The sequence below is a fragment of the Nicotiana sylvestris genome, chromosome 4, assembly GCF_000393655.2.
Source record: "Nicotiana sylvestris chromosome 4, ASM39365v2, whole genome shotgun sequence".
Lineage (NCBI taxonomy): Eukaryota > Viridiplantae > Streptophyta > Magnoliopsida > Solanales > Solanaceae > Nicotiana > Nicotiana sylvestris.
In genome coordinates, this window is record NC_091060.1 from 8,877,456 (window position 1) to 8,900,366 (window position 22,911).

Sequence of the window (22,911 nt, forward strand, 5' to 3'; positions counted from 1 at the left end):
TCCGACACCGCTGACCGCGGTCCGCGCCAAAAACGACCGCGGCCGCACAGGTCTTGCTCTGCAGGGACAAGCTTTAGTATTTTGGCCATAACGTTCGCTACAAATGTCCAAATTGCGATATCTTTACCTTTCTAGAAACTAGACACGAAGAGCTACAACTTTTGTTTTTTAATCAACTCAAAATTCCTTGTATATCAAAAGATATGAGCTTCCGAAGTTGGACCAACGACCTGCAGGTCTTCATTTCGCGCGGACCGCGCACTTGACCGCGCCCCCGCGCACCAATGACTGCCCCATCCATTTTCTAAGTTCTGGGATGTCCGTACTCGCTCAAAACTCACCCGAAGCACACCCGAGGCCCCCGGGACCTCAACCAAAAGCACCAATGCATCCTAAAACATGTTTCAACCTCGTTCCAATCATCAAAACACTTCAACAACACCAAAAACCATCAAATTACCTCAAATTCGAGCCTAAGTTCTTCTAAAACTTCCAAAACACGCATTTGATCAAAAACTCAACCAATTCACGCCCGAATGACCTGAAAGTTTGCACACATATCCCAAATCACTTAACGGAGCTACAACAACTCTCGGAATTCCATTCCGACCCTCGATCAAAATCTCACCTATCAACCGGAATTCGCCAAAATATCAATTTCGCCAATTCAAGCCTAAATCTTCTCTACAACTCCAAAACCCATTCCGATCGCGCTCCTAAGTCACCAATCACCTAACAGAGCTAACCAAATCATAAAAATTCTCATCCGAGATCAAATACACATAAGTCAAATTTTGGTCAAACCCTTTCAAATTTTAAGCTTTCAAGTGAGACTATTCTTCCAAATTTATTTTGATTAACGTGAAACTCAACACCAGTGATTTACATAAGTCATAATACACCACACGGGGCAAGTCATGCCCAAGAACGGGCGGGTGAAATGCAAAAGCTCAAAACGACAGGTCGGGTCGTTACAAATCAATTCGATATTGATTGTCTAGATTTATTTTTCTGAATTAAAAGTATTAAGAAAATACTACAATTAGAAGATAACAGTTTAATTGATACACTTAATCAAATCAAAAGATTTAATTCTTTTCCAAATGCCTAAATTGCTTATGGAATAGTGTTCATAACTCATGATAATGTTGCTTCAGTGGAAAGAAGTTTTCAAAATTAAAATTGATAAATTCTTACCTAAGAACAACAATGTCACACGAAAGGTTAAATGGATTAGTTATATTATCAATGGAGAAATACTTATTAAAAGTTATTAAATTATAAAAAAATTATTAATAACTTTCTATCTAAGAAAAGCTAAAAAAAATAGACTTCAAATAAATAATTAAAAAAAATTAAAAAGTTAAGGCTCCTCATAAAGTTTAGATTTAAGCCATAAAATTCGTCGGGTCGCCGCTATATATGTCAACAGAGAAATTTGCGTGTATTTCAGTAAAAGTAGAAGGATTGGTCAGTATTGATTAGGTAGATTATACAAGAAATATTCTATAGAGGTACTTTAAAATTGCAGATAGCAGAGGAGATACAACAACAACAACAACAACAACAATAACAACAAAAATAACATATTCAGTAATATTCTACATCGTGAAGTCTGGGAAGGATAGTGTGTACGCAGACCTTACCCCTACCATATGAGGATAGAGCGATAGCAAAGGAGATGGACAGTTTAAATTTTTATCCTAGATAGTTAGCTGGTTGATGTAGTAGGATTGTCTTAGCTATCTAGTATGGTAAAAGTGTTGAGTTGGTGTGGTAGAAATGGGACTTCTTGTCCATTTTTACTGTTTTTCTTGCATTGTACATATATACTACCAAATAAAAAATATTAAAGACCAAACTCATCTAATTAAAATCTTGAATCACGTATTATTGTAATCTGCATGTACATAGGTCGAGCTTGACATGAGTTGCTCGTATTTTAAGTAGACTCAATTTAACTCGTTTTGAAAAAAAAATAAAGTTGAGCTCGATCTTGGTATAGCCAATCTCGATTTTGCTCATTCAAACAGTCCAATGATTTTAAACATCACCTCCAAACTACCAATTATGTTCATGTATAAGTATCTTATTACAAAAATTAGTCAATTCATAAAATATTACTAATATTATTCAATTAGTTATTTGTAGTCAAAAAAGGTCAAATTTCGCTTTCTTTTGAGTGAGTGCTGTAGACATCGAAATTTTAACGGATAAAGCTGAATCCTAAATTCAAGATACTACAAGACGACTCTTAAAATTCTAGGAGTCTATTAGGGTTGCTTGAAGACTACTCTACCAAAACCCTATCTTGCTGACTACTCTACTCTAACCCTAGGTCACTCCTATAAAAGGTTACACATTCCCTTAACAAAGGCATGTCAAAAATGGAGATCATCTCGAAAATCCCATAAACTCACAGGATATTCATAAAGAGATCAAGAAGTGACCGGATAATTCTTGATAATCAAATACTTTAAAAAGATCCACAACATAATTCATGGATATCAAATTAATCCATGAATGTCCGCATCATCCTATGTTCGAAAAATACATTGCTCCAGCCCTCGAATCACGTAGATAATCAGAAGAGAAGAATCAAGGGAACAAACAGAATTGTACTCACATCATTTTACAATAAAATTATGTTTCTTCATATTTATATTGTGGTTGAAATTTATTTTTGTATCACAAATAATTTGTTGCAAACAAATTAGCACGCCTAGTGGGACCCAGTTCTGCCATTCATCTCTTTTTCCTGCAAATCGAAAACTACAACTTTCAAAATTATCTGTTGCGATGATCGGGTAGTTTAAGTCTTGTCTTCAAGTTTCGGCAAGCCTACACCCCGACAAACATTGAAGTCGGGGACATTTGTAGACATCAAAATTTTAACGGATCAAGCTAAATCCTAAATTCAAGATACTACAAGACGACTCTTAAAATTCTAGGAGTATATTAGGGTTGCTTGGAGGCTACTCTACCAAAATCCTATCTTGGTGACTACTCTACCCTCACCCTAGGTCACTCCTATAAAAGGGGTTACACATTCCCTTAACAAAGGCATCTCAAAAATGGAGATCATCCCGAAAATCCCATAAACTCACATGATATTCACAAAGAGATCATGAAGTGGCTAGATAATTCTTGATAATCAAATACTTTAAGAAGATCCACAACACACTTCATGGATATCAAATTAATCCATGAAAGTCCGCATCATCCGATATTCGAAAAATATACTGCTCCAACCCTCGAATCACGGAGATAATTAGGAGAGAAGAATCAAGTGAACAAACAAAATTGTTCCTGCATCATTTTATCAATAAAATTATATTTCTTCATATTTATATTGTGGTTGCAATTTATTTTGTATCACAAATAATTTGTTGCAAACAGGTGCTATTAGATTAGATTGAGTACATCTTAAGGAGCTTGAATCTCAGTTTTGGGATGATTTGATGAAGTTTTGAGATGGTTTGAATTTAAAATTCGAAGTAGAAGATGAACATGAAAAAATAGTATGTGTATCAAACTATGTATCACATATGTATCATATTTGTATCAAATGTGTATCACATTTGTATCAAATGTGTATCACATTTGTATCAAATGTGTATCACATGTATATGCATATATACCTACCTGTGTGTGAGATACACGCGTGTCACGAACCCGGTTCACCCTCCATAAACCATCGTGATGGAACCTAGTCTCTACACTAGGTAAGCCTAATTTGCGGAAGAAAAACCAAAATTTGCGGAAGTAAACAATTTGAAATAGAAATAAAGTAGTAAGAGTTTTTAAATGTGCCGCTCGGCTTACACCATGTTTAACTCTCGATACCAATACATAAATCCAAGACCCGAAAACCCACGAATCACAAGCTAAGATCAATACTACATAGCTCTAACTCCGGAATGTCTAATAAGAACAAGAAAGTACAGAAGGGCTAAATACTAAAAGCAGGAATAAAAAGGGACTTCTCGGTCTGTGGACGTGGCAGATGTACCCCGAAGTCTCTAGAGCAGTCACCTCCTCAAGGATGATAGGCCTGAGTAGAGGTACCTGAATCTGCACATGAAAAATATGCGCAGAAGGGGCATGAGTACACCACAGCGGTACTCAGTAAGTGTCAAGCCTAACCTCGGTTGGGTAGTGAGGAGGAAGGTCAGGGCCCTACTGAGGTTAAATAAAATATAAAGATGACAGGATAAGATAAGCAGTGCAATTGAGAATCTACAGTAAGAATCTATACAGGATAATAAGAGTACAATAACGGAAACAGAGATGAAGGCAAACCACAAGGAAGTACCACTCATAACAAGGATGATAACCGGGGATCTCTTGTTATCTCGAGGATCTCTTGGTATCCTCAATATATGCTAGGGATCTCTTGGTATCCCGAAGATCTCTTGGTATCCTCAATATATGCTAGGGATCTCTTTGTATCCCGAGGATCTCTTGGTATCCTCAATATATGCTAGGGATCTCTCGGTATCCCGAGGATCTCTTGGTATCCTCAATATATGCTAGGGATCTCTCGGTATCCCGAGGATCTCTTGGTATCCTCAATATATGCTAGGGATCTCTCGGTATCCCGAGGATCTCTTGGTATCCTCAATATATGTGCGAGGGATCTCTTGGTATCCCGCACCTCAGTTCAAATCATAACTACGTACAGGGGATCTCCCGGGATATCGTCACGTAGTCCCAAAGTAAAAACACACATCAACAACACAAGAATACCCCATTTAAGCTAAATTTTGTACCAAGTAAACAATTAATTCTAGCCTAACATGCTTCATGTAATGCAACTAAGGCAGTTTAAGCAAATAGGCAATTAAGACAACGAAACATGCTTTTCTAAACTAGCAACAGTCTAAATTCACAAGTAGAATAAAACAGGAAAAAGAACTCAATTGAAATACTTAAGAAAAAAAACGAATTTTCAACAATTAGCTCAAGTACGCGCTCGTCACCTCACGTACAAGGCGTTTCAATTATCAAATATATCATATCCTAAGAGGAAGGTCCCCACACAAGGTTAGACAAGCCACTTACCTCGAACCAGCTTAAAATCAACCCGACACCACGTCTTTGCCACGAGTACTCGACTCTGAATGGCCCAAATCTATTTATTTCAGTTGCATAATGTAAATAACACTTCAAGTAATTGATTCTACAATTAAAGTCTAAGCTAATACGTGAAATTATGTAAAATGACCAAAACGCCCCTCGGGTCCACATCTCGAAATCGAGTGAAATTTACATTTTCAGAAATATCGTACTCTCACGAGTCTATACATAACAAACACTGAAATCGGAGTCCAAATGACCCCTCAAGTCCTCATTTAAAGGTCTCTTAATTACCCATTTTTTCCAAATTTTTCACTACTAATTAGGTCTTTAATCACATAAAAACGAATTATGAAGTCAAGAATGTTACCTCCAAGTGATTCTCCTTTGTTTTCCTCAAAAACCTCTCTCAAAAGTTTCAAACCCGGATGAAAATGGTGAAAGAATAACTCAACTTCGCAAAGGCAACTATTTATATGTTCTTCCCGGGCATTTTCGCATCTGCGGCCCTGGGACCGCATCTGCGGTCCCGCTTTTGCGGACCAAAGGTCGCACCTGCGATTTTCACTAAAAGACCAGAAACCGCATCTGCGATTACCCTTTTGCAGATGCGCCACCGCTTCTACGGAACCTGAAGACCCTCCCCAGATCCGCATCTGTGATGGCTCTGGCGCTTCTGCGGCTCCGCACCTGCGGAACCCAAACTACAGGTGCGGTTATGACATAAGACCAGCTATTGTAGCAAATTTCAAACTCCAAATCCTTCCGTCAACCATCCGAATTCATCCCGAGGCCCCCGAGACCTCAACCAAAGGCATCAACATATCCTAAAACCTTATTCAAACTTGTACCAATCTTCAAAACACTTCAAACAATCTCAAAACAACCAAAACACATCGGATTCAAGCCCAAGTTTCTAAAATCTTCCGAATTCCGCTTTTGATCAAAAACTTAACCAAACCACGTCCAAATGATCTAAAATTTTGCACACACATCCCACATGACACTACAGAGCTACTTCAACTCTCGGAATTCCATTCTGACCCTCGGATCAAAATCTCACTATCGGACCGGAAACTTCAAAAATTCAACTTTCGACATTTCAAGCTTAAATTAGCTACGGGCCCCCAAAACTCAATCTGAATACGCCCCTAAGCCCGAAATCACCCAACGGAGCTAACGGAACCATCAGATTTCCATTTCGAGGCCGCCTTCATACTGTTCTGACTACGGTCAACTTTCCAACACTTAAGCTCTCATTTAGGGGCTAAGTGTCCCAAAACTCTCCGAAACTCAAAACCAAACATCCCGGCAAATCAAAATAGCATAAATAAACTCGGAGAAAGCGGTTAATAGGGGATCGGGGCGTTAATTCTTAAGATGACCGGTCGGGTCGTCACAACGCGTTATACATGTGTCGCAGAAGAATTTTTTGAACTCGATTTTCACTGCGAATTTTGATATTAAATCAGTCCAAATCATCTCCAATCTTCCTCAATTTGGGATATTGACTCATCTATTTATTTTCAATGAATTTCAACCATACCCATTGAAAATAGTTCTTTTTTGCTTAGATTTTTGGAATCTTAATATACATTTGTATATCATCACCTTATTTGTCACCTCATCCATGAAACTCCTTCTGTCTTGCATCTAATATTGCTAATCATGCTTAAAAATATGGAAGAAGATCTTTGTGTGTGATTCTTGGAGAGAAATAACCTTATTGTTTTTTGGGGTTCTCATTTTTATACGCGATTTGATGGTTTTAGTTAATCTATGATTAATGATCACAGATTGGTAATTTGGAACTTATTTGGGACATTTCTGTAAGATTCCTTACATTAAATTGTGTTAAGTAAAATAGTAAGTAACTTAAAAATTAATGTGTACATTTATAATTAGATACATTACGTATAAAAATAGTTCAATATAATACCATACTCAATCACTTAAATTAAGAATTAAATTTCAGTTGCTAAGTTAAGGAAAGATTATAGATTAGAAAGGAATTTTAGCTAACAAATTATGTAAATTTGGTAAACTTGATGGACTCCCAGTCTGCAAGAAATTTGTGAATCTTTCCCAACCACTCCTATATGAAAATCAACTTTTTTAAATCTAAACCAAGAAAATGTGGGTGGCTGCAGGTGCCCATGTGAGTACATCAACAAATGGAGCCTGCAGCCGTAATATGGCACATTATGTACTGTCTGACCTCATAGATGACATATTCAGAAATTTAACCATAAAGATTTATCGTATTCTGCATTTTTGCGACAGTTTGCTTCTGACATGACCGAACAAGAAAGCATCTCCATATGAACCATATGTGCTAAACTATCTAAAGCAAATCACACTTGCTCCCTTTTGTCTTGTTCCCCTCGGTGCATGCAAATTTTCCAAGCATTTTGTTTGCCACAATATAAGGGAGTTGCTCTTTCCATCTTGTTTTCATTATATTGGCATCTTAGGCCAAATGTTTTTTCTTGGAAGTTTAAGTTTTATGCTCCAATAATGTGTAATGTATTTATGTAATAAAATTAGGTTATTTAAAGAATTCGAATAAATTTGAAATTAAGATCCATAACAAAATTTCAAAAATTACATTTATTTTTATTGAAATTAAGATATTTGAATCTGAATATATATTTAAATATTAAGATCTGAATTCACCACTAACCACAACCATCATCAACCACCATTATTAATTACCACCACCACCCCCTGCCACTCTCAACTTAGAGCCACCCATAACCACCATCCTCAGCCGCAATTAATTGCCATTGTCCTCAATCACCACAATCAGTTATCATTAGCACTAGTTTCCATTTACAATCATCACCACTAACTACAATTATCACAACAGCCACCAGTATAACCACAGTCAACCACCATTATTAGTCACTATTACCATTTGCTATCACTATCATCCATCATCAGCTACCATCACCAACTATTACTATCATTAACCACCATCACCGATTATTACTGGTAGCTACCATTACCACAGGCTACTACCACAACCGCCACTCCTAGTCAGCACCTTCAACTACTACTATCCATCACCATCACCAAATGCCATATAATTTAATATTTTTTAAAAAGTATTGTTGGAATACTATCACATTAATAAAAAAATATTTTATTTTTATATTTATTAATTTCTAAGTAACTACATGTTTTATACATTCAAATATTAAAAAACTAAATAGGCTTAATTATTTAATATTCAGATCTTAGATACAACATCTTAATATTCATATGTTTTTATCTTAATAAAAAAGGACATGCTTTTATGTCCATTATAACTAAGTATTTGTCATTTTGAAATTGATTAATAAAAAAGGACGGGCTTTTATGTCCATTATAACTAAGTATTTGTCATTTTGAAATTGATTCCATATTATTATTTAACCGTAAAACGGTACAGTTGAATTTGTTACATGGTTTATAGATAAACGAACTGATTTGATCCAAAATGATAAAATAAATTAGATTAAAAGTAAGACTTATCGATTAGGATTGAAAGAAATGACAAGCCTGACTCTGGGAGCAATGTCTCCGCGAGGACAAAATAAGAACAATATAAGACAGAAAGTAAAGTTATTTTATTTAGCTTGAGAACATAATATAGCATCAGTTTTGCCAAAGATTTTGTGTCCCTAAAATGGCTGTTGAGACTACTATTTATGGCAAGACTTAGGGAAACAAAATCCTAGGATCAAGCCCCTCTTAAATGACAATAAAAATGGTCATTGATGAATATGTAACGGCAGACCATGAATGAAAATATTCTTTGCAACGGATGCCTATTTAATGCCATGAAATATTCTTCATTGAATGATATTCGATAAACCTTGTGCATAACTTGCAGTTAATATTCGACAGGCCTCTCTGTGTGGCGAACAATGGCTTGTCTGCGCCAGTTATGCACAAAGACAGGGAAAAACCTAACCCTGGCACACATGATGAATCTCTACTCCCCAAAATCTTTCGCGGGGGAGTAATAAATTTCACTAAATGTGGTCATCATGCCTTACTTACTAGCGTGGATGATAATAATCCGTGGATGAATGGAACAGTTTGTCATCATTGCTATCAGGGATATCATCCCGACCAAAACTCCATTCTTTCCCGAATCATGGAGTCGTTCACCCAAGTTTGTAATCTACGCATATCTTTCTCCATAAAAAGATTGTTCCTTGTCATTGTTAACCCTTTTATTTTCATTATTTCAGCTACTCAGTGGACACCACCAAGGGTTGAAAGCATGGACCAATGGGTTCAGAAGATTTCGGATATTACTATGTTAGAAACCCGTCGGTGAAGAGATAGCCCCCAAATACGGGTGGAAGGCCAAGAACTATGGTAAACTGAGTCCTTCTACCTTCCGCCTCCGTGTGTACATAAGTAAACCTACTAACCATATCCTTTTATTTGATTTAAGACTCCCGCAAGACTTTGTTAACTGCCTCGAAATTGAGGTTTTGGCCGATCCTACAGAGGCTGCAAGATTGCTGCAAGATGCTCTCACTCGGAGCGGTGCCCTCGGGTCTGCTTCCAGTGGGGGCACTTCCTCTCAGAGTCTCCAGCCAAAGAACAAACGACCAAAAAGGTGGCGCTCTTCTTTAGCTTGGGATAAAAATAAAAACGTAAAGAAGGTCACACCTGAGCCGGCCAGGTCGTAATGGTCATTGAAGATAACAGAGAAGCTAGTGATGAAGAGGCTTCCCTTCAACTAAGACAACGATATTCATCAGCTCAACCGGGAGAGCTTTTAGAACTAACTGATGAAGAGACCCAAGCACTATGGGGTAAGATGGATCTAGTAGATAATGCCAACTTCCACTATCCTGTCCGCGATACTGGTCCTGGTCCAAGGAGTTTCGAACCCGGTCCTCTTCTGCCTTCGGTTAATGAGCAATCGATAATCAACACTACTTCTGTTGCAGCTGCTTCTTAACCTACAACACCAAAAACTTCACGCTCCTCTACACCAGCTGCTCATACGCCACCGTTGTATCTTCTTCGCGGGCCATAGATTCCCGAGAGGACGGTGCTTCTCCTCCCAGTTTCCTGACCATGGGAATTTGGGGCATAATTACTCACCCCCTTCTCCAGATCTCCGAGGAAGAGAGTGTGTCACTCTCTCAGTTTCAAAGGGGTGCCATCTGTTGTCCAGGCCGGTGGAGTTTGCCAACTACCTAGCCACTGGCTTCAAAGAAAAATAAGAAGAAGATACACTCCCTTCTGGGAGTGCATGTTGAACAACGCCATGCACAATGCGGCAGCGGTACCGTGCTTATTCTCTTGCTGTTTGTTCTTTGTCATAACAGATTTTTCGACTTTGATATACATTTTATAGGCCAACTTCCTTGCATCTGAGGGCCTTCAAAGATTGATCCTTGATAAAGAAGGACTTATGTCCGAGCGGGATCAGCCATTAGCCGAAAAGAATCAACTTATTACGTGCCTCCCGGTGGTAGAGGCAAAGGCTGCTGAAGCGCCTGAGCTTGAGGCCCGATTGCAGCAGAGTGAGCAGAAAGTGATGGCCCACAACCAAGAAGACACTCAACTACATGCACAACTTCAAGAGGCTAAGGCTAGGTGGGATGAGTTTCAAGATGCTGCTCTTGCTGCTACCGAGCCCGAGTCTACCTCTGTTGAGTGAGTAAATAATTTGGAGATAGCCTTCAATTCGAAAATCGAAGAGGCTGCTGTCGCCGAGGAGAAGCAGACCTGGATGGAAAAGAGCTTTAAGAAGATCGTGGAGCAAAAACAGGTTCACATATCTACAATCTGTGATCTTAATCTTAGCCTTGGCGCCACAAGATTCGAGCGGGATGGTCTCCGAGCCGAGGTCGACAAGCTTAAGTCAAAACTCTAGTTTCAAGAAGATTCCCTTGTATTATGGTATTATTATATAAAAAAAGGTCAATATAATACCATAATCAATCAATTAAAGTAAGAATCAAAATTCGAGTTGCTAAGTTAAGGAAATATTATAGATTCGAAAGGAATTTGATTAGAAAATATGTAAATTTAGGGCCCGTTTGGACATATATTTTTTTAATTTTTAAGGAATTTTTTTTCGAAATCAGTGTTTAGTCATGAAATTGTTAAATTTCACTTAAAGTTGAAATTCGAAAAAACTTCAAAAAATTATTTTTCAAAATTTCCGCTTTAAAACACTCACAACAATTTAAAAACAACTCCAAAATGTATTTAAGTCCAAACACAACTAGAATTTTCCCATATTATTTCAATTGAAAAGAAATTTTACCTTTTTCCGTAATTTCACAAGTCTTATGTCCAAACACCCACTTGGTAAACTAGATGGTACTCCCGGTTCACAATAAATTTGTGAATCTTTCCCAACCACTCTATATGAAAATCAACTTTCTTAAATCTAAACCAAGAAAATGTGGGTGGGCGCAGGTGGCTATGTGAGTTGTCATGGGCGGATTTTCAGCCATGCCCCATGACCCCTTGGGCGCTCTCCGTGGCATCCTATCAAGCCTCCCAATGCCTAGCGGTACGGACGCCCCGTGGTCTTGGCTGCGCCATGTGACTCTGTCGCCCTACCGATATCCCTTGCCAGCGCCCAGTCGTAGGCAGATGCCAATAGTGCCGCACACATAGACAACGCCGCACACGTAGTCCGTGATGCCAAAGACAAGGTTGCTAACAACGGACCTGTTTCTACTTTGTAGAAACTAAGTCCTTTTCATTGTAAATATAGAGTAGTTTTATTTAATGTACTTCCATTATGTTTCTCTAGCTTAGTTAGGTCTAGTCTTGTAACTTTGGTTTATATTATTTAAGCACTAATAGAGGGATCAAGCAATTAAACTTTCTAGCAAGCAAACAATTCTCTGTACTAGTGTCTCTCCCCCTCGACACCGCGTTGCTTTTCTGTAATAGCTTTCATTAATGCAATCAAGCTTTCTTTCATTCTCAATTCTCATTTCTATTCTCTCAATTGCTCTTGATATTGGTTTTCCCGTACAACATTAACAATCTCATTTAGCATACGGAGGGGACCTCGGTTGGCGGATAGTAACTGCACTGACATCAGTTGCTTAGCCTTATGTCGCCCTTCCAAGAACTCTTAGGAAGGCGCCACGTAACAGTTGGTATCAGGGCCTAGGCTCGACATTGGACGAGGGAACATATTGCCATTACCACCATTTCTGACCATGGTGAATCATGGGGACCACATTACAGACCTCGAAGAGACGGTTGACGTATTACGACCCATCGTGGATACGGTGCCTGAAATAAGAACCAGCCTAGTGCAAAGGTTGGAAGACCTGGACAGCAGAATGCTTCAGGCCAAAGTTGACATAGAAAACATCACTCGCGACTTTGAGGGAGACCGGCAAATGGCAGCCACAGAGGCAGCCAAAGTTTTTGGCAAATTTGAGGGCCTCCAACAGGAACGTGCCGAGGATTTAGCCTACTGGGCACAAAAGGCAGACATGGTGATTGCCATGTAATAAACTATAGACAACTTGACAGGCTAGCTCAATATTATCAACGCTGCTTTACAAGGCCTGCTTCGAAGAGGCAGAAACCAAATTATAGGTACTATGAACCTCGCCCCCGCGACACAAAAACTAAAAATTCCTAAGCCAAAGCCATACAGTGGAGCTCGGAATACCAAAAAAGTGGAAAAATTTATCTTCGACATCAAACAGTACTTCGATGCCGTGGAGGGCCTGGAAGAAGCTAAGAAGGTAGCAATTACTGCCATGTATCTTCAGGGTGATGCTAAACTCTGGTGGCGGGTGAAATACGAAACCATCAAGGCCGGTGAAGATGCTCTCGAGACATGGGTAGAATTGAAGGCAGTCATACACCTACAGTTCTTCCCCAAAAATGTTGAATACAATGCAAGGAGAAAGTTACGGGAGCTCCGTCAGACCAAATCAATATGAGACTACATACAGGAATTCTCTGCACTCATGCTAAACATACACGACCATGGGGGACAAAGACAAACTCTTCACCTTCTTATAAGGGTTGAAACCTTATGCCCGTATGGAGTTGCAAAGACAAAGGGTAGATACCCTACCCAAGGTGATCCAAGCAGCTGAATGCCTTAGGGACTATCAAGTGGAATCTCTATAGGCCTCAACCACCTTCCCGAGCGAGATACAAAGGAGGCCATCCTAGCAATAATGGCCCTAGCAGAAGCGGGGGAGATCGGAGTGCAACAAAATCTAAGGCTCCCTCCTCAGGCAACAGTAATGCTGCGTCAAACAACAATGATCGAGGGAGAAAAACCCCTTCAGGATGCCGTCATTGCGGTGGACCACATTGGAATAATGAATGTCCACATGCACAGATGAACTCCTATCAAGCTTTTGATGATAAGACGGATGGCGACACAGATGATACGGACCAGACCGAACCAGTAGGTGCCTTCAATGCAATTATTGGCTCTATTTCTGAGGCCTTTGCGGGAACCAGTGCTGGTATCCGTAAGAAGAAAGACCCATGTCCAAGCACCAAGAAAGGGGAAAGAAGGTGGATGAGAAGACTCCTCCTAAACAAGAGAGGACCTTAATGTTCGTCAAGATAAAGGTAAATGGCAAGCCCATTCGGGCAATGATAGACATGGGTGTTACCCACAATTACTTAGCCTCGACTCAGGTGGAGCGCCTTGGTGTATTTGTAGGAAAGGGAAAAGGTAGTGTCAAGGCTATCAACTCACCTCTTCAGCCAGTGGGTGGGATAGCCAAAGAGGTACCAGTGAAGCTTGGCCCTTACGAAGGAAAATTCAACCTGCGCGTGGTAATCATAGAAGACTTCGAGTTGATAGTTGGATTGGAATTTCTGAGGCAATCCAACACCATGCCCGTACCATATGCTAATATGTTACTGATGATGGGAGCAAACGGGGCCAAGCCCTGCATTATCTCGTGCATGCCTATGAAGATGACCGCTGAGAACAACTCGGCCATGCAGTTGAAGAAGGGGGTCAAAAGACATGAACCTACGTTCCTGGCAACCCTCTTCATTGAAGATATAGAACGCTCCTCGGGTCCCATTCCTACACCCGTGAAGGAGCTGCTACTGAAGTTTGAAGATGTCATGCCACAAGAAATGCCAAAGCAACTCCCGCCTAGGCACTCTATGGACCATGAGATTGAGTTGGTGCCAGTCATAAAGCCACCCGCCCGGGCACCTTACAGAATGTCATAACCCGAACTCACCGAGCTTCTAAGACAATTGACGGAAATGCTAGACACGGGGATTATTGTGCCCTCCAAGTCCCCATACGGGTCCCCTATGCTATTCCAAAAGAAACATTATGGCAGCCTGCGACTCTATATGGATTATCGGGCTCTAAAAAAAATCATTGTGAAGAACAAGTACCCTATTCCGCTAATGGAAGACTTGTTCGATAGACTGGGTGGTGCGACGGTGTTCACCAAGATAGACCTGAAGACAGGTTATTGGCAAGTTCGGATTGCAGAGGGTGATGAACATAAGACAACTTGTATGACAAGATACAGATCGTATGATTTCCTGGTTATGCTGTTCGGCTTAACTAACGCCCCAGTCACATTTTGCACCTTGATGAACCAATCTTCTGACAGTACATGGATGAATTCGTGGTAGTCTACTTGGATGACATTGTGGTTTGTGGCCAAACACTGGAAGAACACCTGGAGCACTTGCGAAAGGTCCTAGTCCGATTGCGGGAGCACGAACTATATACAAAGCTATCCAAGTGCTTCTTTACTCAAAAGCGAATTGACTTCCTCGGACATGTCATCAAGGAAGGGAAGATCAAGATGGACCAACAGAAGATTCAAGTTATCACAGATTGGATGCCGCCTAAGGATATCCACGTCTTGAGGGCGTTCCTTGGCGTATGCAACTTCTATCGGCAATTTATGAAAAACTACTCCCTTATCGCAGTGTTATTGACAAAACTCCTCAAGAAGGTCACGACCTGGGATTGGGGACCTAAGCGAGCGGAGGCCTTCAATGCATTAAAAACGGCTATGTCTAGTTGCCCCGTCTTGGCCCTCCCTAATTTGGCCAAGCCATTCGAGGTACAAATGGATGCATCCGACTATGCCCTTGCCGAAGTCTTACTACAAGAAGGGCATCTTGTAGCGTACGAGATTCGGAAGCTGAAGTATACAGAGCGATGCTATATCGCCCATGAGAAAGAATTATTGGTTGTCGTCCATTGCCTACGCCTTTGGAGGCACTATCTGCTAGGGCCCCGTTCATGGTCAAGACAGACAATATAGCTGTTAGCCATTTCATGACCCAACCAAAGCTGAATGGTCGACAGGCCAGGTAGCAGGAACTCCTAGTTGAATTCCACTTCAACCTAGAGTACCGAAGTGGGAAGACCAATCATGTTGCTTTTGCAATCAGTCGGAGAGCTGATCTAGCATCGGTGTGCCTACTTGCCACCCTAAGGGGGAGCGAAGTAGCTATTACTATCAAAGACTAGATACATGATCTACTCATCAAGGATCCTGCTGCACAGTATTTGGTTGATCTGGTAGGACAGGGCAAGACTCGCCAATTCTACATAAAAGATGGTTTCCTGAAAGTGAAAGGGAACTGAATATGTTCCTAAAGGAGGAGACCTGCGAAGGACTCTTTTGGAGGAATGTCACGATACTTTGTAGGCCAGCCATCCCAGTGAAAACGCACCATGACATTACTTTGTCGTGCATATTGGCCTCAAATGGCCGATGATGTCGCTCAGTATGTGAAGACTTTTCTAGTATGTCAGAAAGACAGGTCAGATCGCTTGACACAAACGGGACTCTTGGAACCACTAGCTATCCCAAAGAGAACTTGGGAAAGTGTTTTTTAGATTTCATCACTAGATAGCCCAAGGTCGTAGATCTCACAACTATCTTGGTTGTAGCGGATCGGTTTTCCAAGTATGCTACCTTTATAGCAGCCCCACAATAGATCTCAACAGAGGATACAACTCGACTCTTCTTTCTCTCATGTCGTTAAATATTGGGGCCTGCCTAAAGACATCATTAGTGATCTCAACTCACACTTCACTAGCAACTTTTGAACCCACTCTTCAAGTTTTCATCCGCAATATGATGGCCAGACGGAGCGGTTCAATGGCATGCTGGAGGAATATCTCCACTACTTTGTGACCGGATCGCAGAAGAATTGTGTGAAGCTTCTGGATGCTGCTCAACTGTGTTTCATCACAAAAGAGCTCTAGTACAAATAAAAATGCTTTTAAAATTGTTACCGGACAGCAACCGGTACTCCCACACACTGTGAATGCACCAAACATGTCAAAATCTCCTCGAGCTGCTAGCTTCTCTAAAGAATGGAAGCAAAATTTGGACATAGTACAGAGCTATCTTGTCAAAGACCAAAAGTGGATGAAGAGGCATGCTGATCAAAATCATCGCTTTGTTGAATACCAAGTAGGAGACAAAGTGATGATCAAAATTCCAAAGCGGTACTTGTTTGCAGGGTCCATGACCCTCGCCTACTACAAAAATATATTGGACCTTTATCCATTGAAAGGTGCATTGGGAAAGTTGCATACCGGGTGGATACTCTAGCTTGGTGGAAAATCCATCATGTCTTCTATGTCAGTCTTCTGCAACCTTTTTGAGAAGACATAGAGGATCCTTCACGGAGCCAAATCACAATACCAAGTATTTGAGGCCCCAATTCAACTCGGAAAAGGCGTGATGAAGCTATTCTTGATGATCGAGTAATTCATGCCTCAAGGAAAGATCACCAAGAGTTCTTGGTGAAATGACAGGGTTGTGATGCAGAGGAGAATATTTGGGAGAGGGGAACAAACCTCAAAGCCTACAAGAGACTGATTGAGGATTATCTTGCAAGTAAGGCGCCGAGGACATCGCCAACTCAGGTGGTGGAGAATGTCATGAGCGGCTTTCTAACCATGCCCCATGACCTCTTGGGCGCATCCCGTGGCGTCCTAGAAAGCCTCCCAACGCCTAGCGCCACGGACGTCCCCGTGGTCTTGGTTGTGCCAAGTGACAAGCACACATGTGCCTCTATCGCCCCACCGATATCCCTCGCTAGCGGTCAGCCGCAGGCAGATGCCAACAATGCCGCATGCACAGACAACGCCGCGTGTGCAGACCGTGATGCCAAAGACAAGGTTGCTGACAACGGACCTGTTTCAACCTTGTAAAAAAATAAGTCCTTTTCATTGTAAATATAGAGTACTTTTATTTCATGTACTTCCATTATGTTTCTCTAGCTTAGTTAGGTCTAGTCTTGTAACTTTGATTTATTTTTTTAAGCACTATTAGGGGGGATCAAGCAATCAATCTTCTAGCAAGCAAACAATTCTCTGTACCAGTGTCTCTCCCCTTCAACACCGTGTTGCTTTTTTATAATAACTTTCATTAATGCAATCAAGCTTTCTTTCATTCTCAATTCTTATTTTTGTTCTCTCAATTACTCTTGATATTGGTTTTTCCGTACGACACTGACAATCTCATCTAGCGTACGGAGGGAACCTCAGTTGGCAGATAGTAACTGCACTGACATTAGTTGCTTAGCCTTACGTCTCCCTTCGAAGGACTCTCAGGGAGGCGCCGAGTAACAGAGTACATGAACAAATGGAGCCTGCAACCGTCAATATGGCACATTATGTCCTGTCTCTACCTCATAAATGACCGATTCAGATTTTTAAAATTTACGTAGGAATATGAAAATTCAAACTTAATACGGTAAACCATAATAATTGAGCTCAAATAAATATTTTTAAATAGTTAGTAAATAATATATATATATATATATATATATATATATTGAGCAAAAACTACTGATTCACATGTCCGCTCCTGGGTGGACATGTAAAAAGGGTAGCCGGTATACTAAGCTCCTGCTATGCGCGGGATCCGAAGAAAGGCCGAACCTCTAAGGTCTATTATATGCAGCCTTACCTTGCATTTCTACGAGAGGCTGTTTCCGATATGACCGAATACGAAAGCACGTGCATATGAACCATATGTGATAAACTATCTAAAGCAAACCACACTTGCTCCCTTTTGTCTTGTTCCCCTTCGTGCATGCAAATTTTCCTCAGCATTTTTGCCAAAATATAAGGGAGTTGTTCTTTCCATCTTGTTTTCATTATATTGGCATCTTACGCCAAACGTTTTTTCTTGGAAATTTAAGTTTTATGCTCTAACAATGTACATGGATTTATATAATAAAATTAGGTTATTTAATGAATTTAAATACATTTAAATTATTAAGATTTATAATAAAATCTCAAACTTTATTTATTTTTGTTGAGATTAGGATATCGATCTGAATATACATTCGAATATTAAGATCTAAATTCACTGTAACCATCATCATTATCAATTACCACTGCTCCCGCTTACCACTGTCAACTACCACCATCCACAACCACCATCAGTGGCGTACACTGTATTTTTGGTAAGCGATGTCAAAATTTAAAAAAATAATTGAATGAATAAATCACTATAAGAAAAAGAGGTGTTATTTTTTATACTTATACTCGATCTTTTTCATTTTGTATACTATCTATACATACACATTCAATAAAAATTCCGACTAAGCGGTTTGCCGCAAGGTTTATCCGCCCCTGACCACCATCTTGAGCTACAATTAATTACCACCGCTGTCAATCACCGCAGTCGATTATCATCACTACTAGCTACCATTTACAATCATCATCACCACCTGTGAGCATGTGATTTTTGTTTACGCAACAATTACTCCAAAAGAAATCAAAAAATAATAATAAATTGTATTTGTGTATGATTTTGTGAATTTGCGTGGCATTTTGATAGTTATTGATAGTTTTGTTTGTGATTGTTTAGTTTTACCAATTAAAAAAATACAAAAATATATGTCGCGTGTAAAATTAGGATTTTGTTCTACTATTAGGAATTAATCAAACCATAATTTGGTTTTAAAAGAAAAAATCACAAAAAATATGCATCTTTTATTCTATTTGTTGTCGTTGAGTGATTTTATTTTAATTGAATATTTAATGTGGTTGATAATTGTTGTTTAAGTATTAATTAATATTTGTATAAGTTTTATTTTTGATTTTTACAATGTAATTAAAAATTATTTTGTTTAGAAATTAAAAGAAGAAAAAGAAAAGAGTTTAAATTTGAGAAAATCGGAATTGGGCTGGTTTTAGACCCAAAAGAAGGCCCAAACCCATTGATCCAATCCAGCACTCCCCAGATACAAAGAAACGACGCCGTTTTGGCACCCTTCATCTGAACCGTTGGTCAAACAGATCCAACAGTCCAGTTCAGGTCCCTCATAAACCGAAACGACGCCGTTTAGGGACGACCAATCGGAGCCGTTCATCTCCCTTGATCCCACGGTCTTAAACACGCCTCATAGCCTGACCCGTTCCCGTTTGAGACCAACCCAGTCTCACGTTTTAAACCACACGACGTCGTTCCTATCGACGAAAGGATCCTGGCCATTTATCCCACTTGATCCAACGGCCAAGATCAAACATCCCACCCCGTATATAATTCCTCATCCCTCACCCCGCACCCCCAAGCCAGACCCCCCTCCCCCATCTTCGTCTCCCTCACCAAACCCAAACCCCTTAGAACCCTAGCGCCGCCCCTCTTTCCCCTCACCATAAACCCGGCGACAACAACGCCGGTGACCACCATACTAACACCCCTAGGGCACCTCGACCCCCTGAACACAGATCCACAAGCCATGGGTCTCGAATCTTCCCCTACCGTCTCGAATCTTCATTTGAAGATTCGAGCCACACCCCCAACCCATGCCAAACCACCCCAAATCCATGCCAGGTACTCCCCTGACCTCCCTCGTGACCAAACCAAGCTTGGTTTGGTCCGAATCTAACCAGAAAAACCTGAATCCCAAATCCGCCCCAAGAACCCTAGAAATTCAGAATCTGAAGTTTTGTCCAATTAAACGAAAGGGTTGGGGTCTAATAGACCTTAATAAAAGTGTTCTCAGTTGAGAACACTTCGATTAAAGTCCGTTCAACCCCAAAAGAGGTTCGATTCAAAATCCGAGACAGGGTCATCTGATTTTCAATTCCTTAAGGTATTTTTTCTTTTCCTTGTCAGTCTCATGTTGTTTTCTGTTGATATTTGTTCATTTGTTTAAATGTTAGTTGATTTGTTTTCATTTTTTGTGTCGACTATTCTGTCCACCTTGCCCGGACCTTTTATTTGGTCAAATGTTTTCTCTATTCACTGATTGAGTATATGTGTTTTAAACTATATAATTGATTGAAATGAATTTGGTCGATTAATTAGTTTCCAGGGCAACTTTTGTTTTGGTCAGTACAACTTGAATCACCTGTTAATACTTTCGGATTCTGATCATTGGCTTTTGATTGTATGTGTTGTAATTCGCGTAGTCGATTCGATATATGTCGTCAATTAGTTTCAGTTTGGAATGGGTAGTAATTTGACTCGTGCTGTTTAGTTCTTACTAAGGCATTATTGAATCAGATGAGAATTGATTACAATTGTTTGTTAATCTGTTAGTTAAGTCAAAAATCATTTAAGGATTGGTTTATAGCTGCTGTTTGATATAGATCCCAGAGTTTAGTTTTGAATTGATATGAAATTGCTGGCATGTTCACTCATTTTAGACCTTGGGCAGGATGTGCATTGTAGTTTTTAATGAATTAAAGTAGAATGGACATCATGTGCTGTCAGGACATACTCATGCTGCCCATACTTGCTTAATTTAATAAGGATAAACCACTTTAACAATGAAAAATGGGGCTGTCAGGGGGAATCTCAGCAGGGATACCTTTCTTTTAACTTGTGAGTGGAAAAACAGAAAAGAGAACATGGGGGGAGTTCAGTTTTAATGGGTTTTAACAGGCTGTAGAATATTTTGATTTTTAGATATAAAAACAGAGGGTTTTTGATAATTAAAAGGAGGTCAGACTAAGAGTTTCAGAACAGAAAGGGGAGGCTTAAAAGAGTTTCAAAAATAGTTGATAACCAAAAACAACAGAAAGACTATTCCATTGAATTTTTCAATTCAGTTTCGAGTTTAGTAGTTGAAGTCGACATCTCAGTTTGATTTCAATTTGCATGAACTTCTTCTGCGATCTATTAGTTCAGCTTTGGTTTAAGTTCAAGTTCAGTTGAGTCTTTCGGGTGTTGATTGTGCTGTTGGGTTTCAACAAAACATTCCGGGCTGCCTTTGAGTGTATTTCTGGGGTATTTCTGCGGTTGAAATTGCTGTGTTGCTGTTCGTTTGCCACTTTTACTCTACTGACCCTTCTTCTTCTTCAATTGTAAGCGCTTCCAGGTACATATTTCTGAAACCATGTGTTGTTTAAAGCTTGAAGTTGAAGTAAAAATAAAGAAATGAATGTCGCTTGCTTCACAGTACTTGTGTTCAAAATATAGCGATAGGTTGAATGATAGTTAGCCTGTATTTGTTTAAGCTCATTCCGACTACATTTATTCTATATGAATTGGAATGTACCGGTGCTGAGGAAAACAGAATCCTACGGCTCCGCATGTTGGAAATGTTAGATGACTGGAATAACGGAAAAGAGCCATCGAGTGTAGTCCCTGGGTTCCCTGGGTTGTTCTCCAGGACAAGTGGGACTTCCAACGTCCCCATAAGCTATCCAACTACCCCGTTCGGGTACCCGGCCATTTCAACCCACTCTGCTGGATCACCCTCTGATTCTTATCCCCGGATGTCAACAACAGATGTAGCTACGAACATATTCACTGCACCGCCCTGTCCAATCGTGGCACAACCCGCTACACACAAGCCGAATTTTGACTCGTCCTCATTCACATTTCAAGCACCATCCTTCTCACTGGAACCAACTCGGTTCACCACCAGCACTCATCCTCAACAACCTCAATACGAGTTTTCACCTGGGCAAGATCAAAACCCCAAAGCTTTTGAACAAGATGAGATAGCAAAAAGGATGAGGAGCCTCGAGCAGAGTTTGAAAAACATGCAAGGTCTAAGCGGGCAGAAGAGTGTTTCCTATACCGATCTATGCATGTTCCCTCACGTGCACCTACCCATGGGTTTCAAAACACCAAAGTTTGAAAAGTATGACGGGCACGGCGACCCCATTGCTCATCTCAAGAAGTATTGCAACCAATTGCGGGGAGCCGGCGGCAAAGAAGAATTGTTGATGGCATACTTCGGGGAAAGTCTGGTAGGAATAGCCTCAGAGTGGTATATGGACCAAGACATATCTCGATGGCATATATGGGATGATCTCGCCAGGGATTTTGTGAGACAATTTCAGTATAATATTGACATCGCACCGGACAGAAATTCTCTGTCAAACTTGAAGAAGAAACCCTCTGAAAGTTTCAGAGAATATGCTATTAAATGGCGCGAGCAGGCATCAAGGGTAAAACCTCCCATGGACGAGATAGAAATGGTCACTACTTTCCTCCAGGCTCAAGAATCAGACTATTTCCAGAATATGATGTCAGCCATGGGAAAGCCTTTCACGGAAGCAATCAAGATCGGGGAGATGGTAGAGAATGGCTTGAAAACGGGTAAAATCTTAAGTCAGGCAGCCATAAGGGCAACCTCCCAAGCCGTCCAAAGCGGTTCCGGAGGAATGGAAAGAGGAAAGAAAAAGGAAGAAACCATGACAGCATCAGAAGCGAGGGAATATCGTAATCCCAGGCCCCGTTTTCCAGAAAAAATCCCACAGCATTACTACCCCCACCAAAATGTGACCTATGCTCCTCAACCCTACATGGTCATGAATACCCAACCCTATGTCCATCCACCACAGCAAGCCAATCAAGGCCAAGCTCCACCCCCTAGAAATCA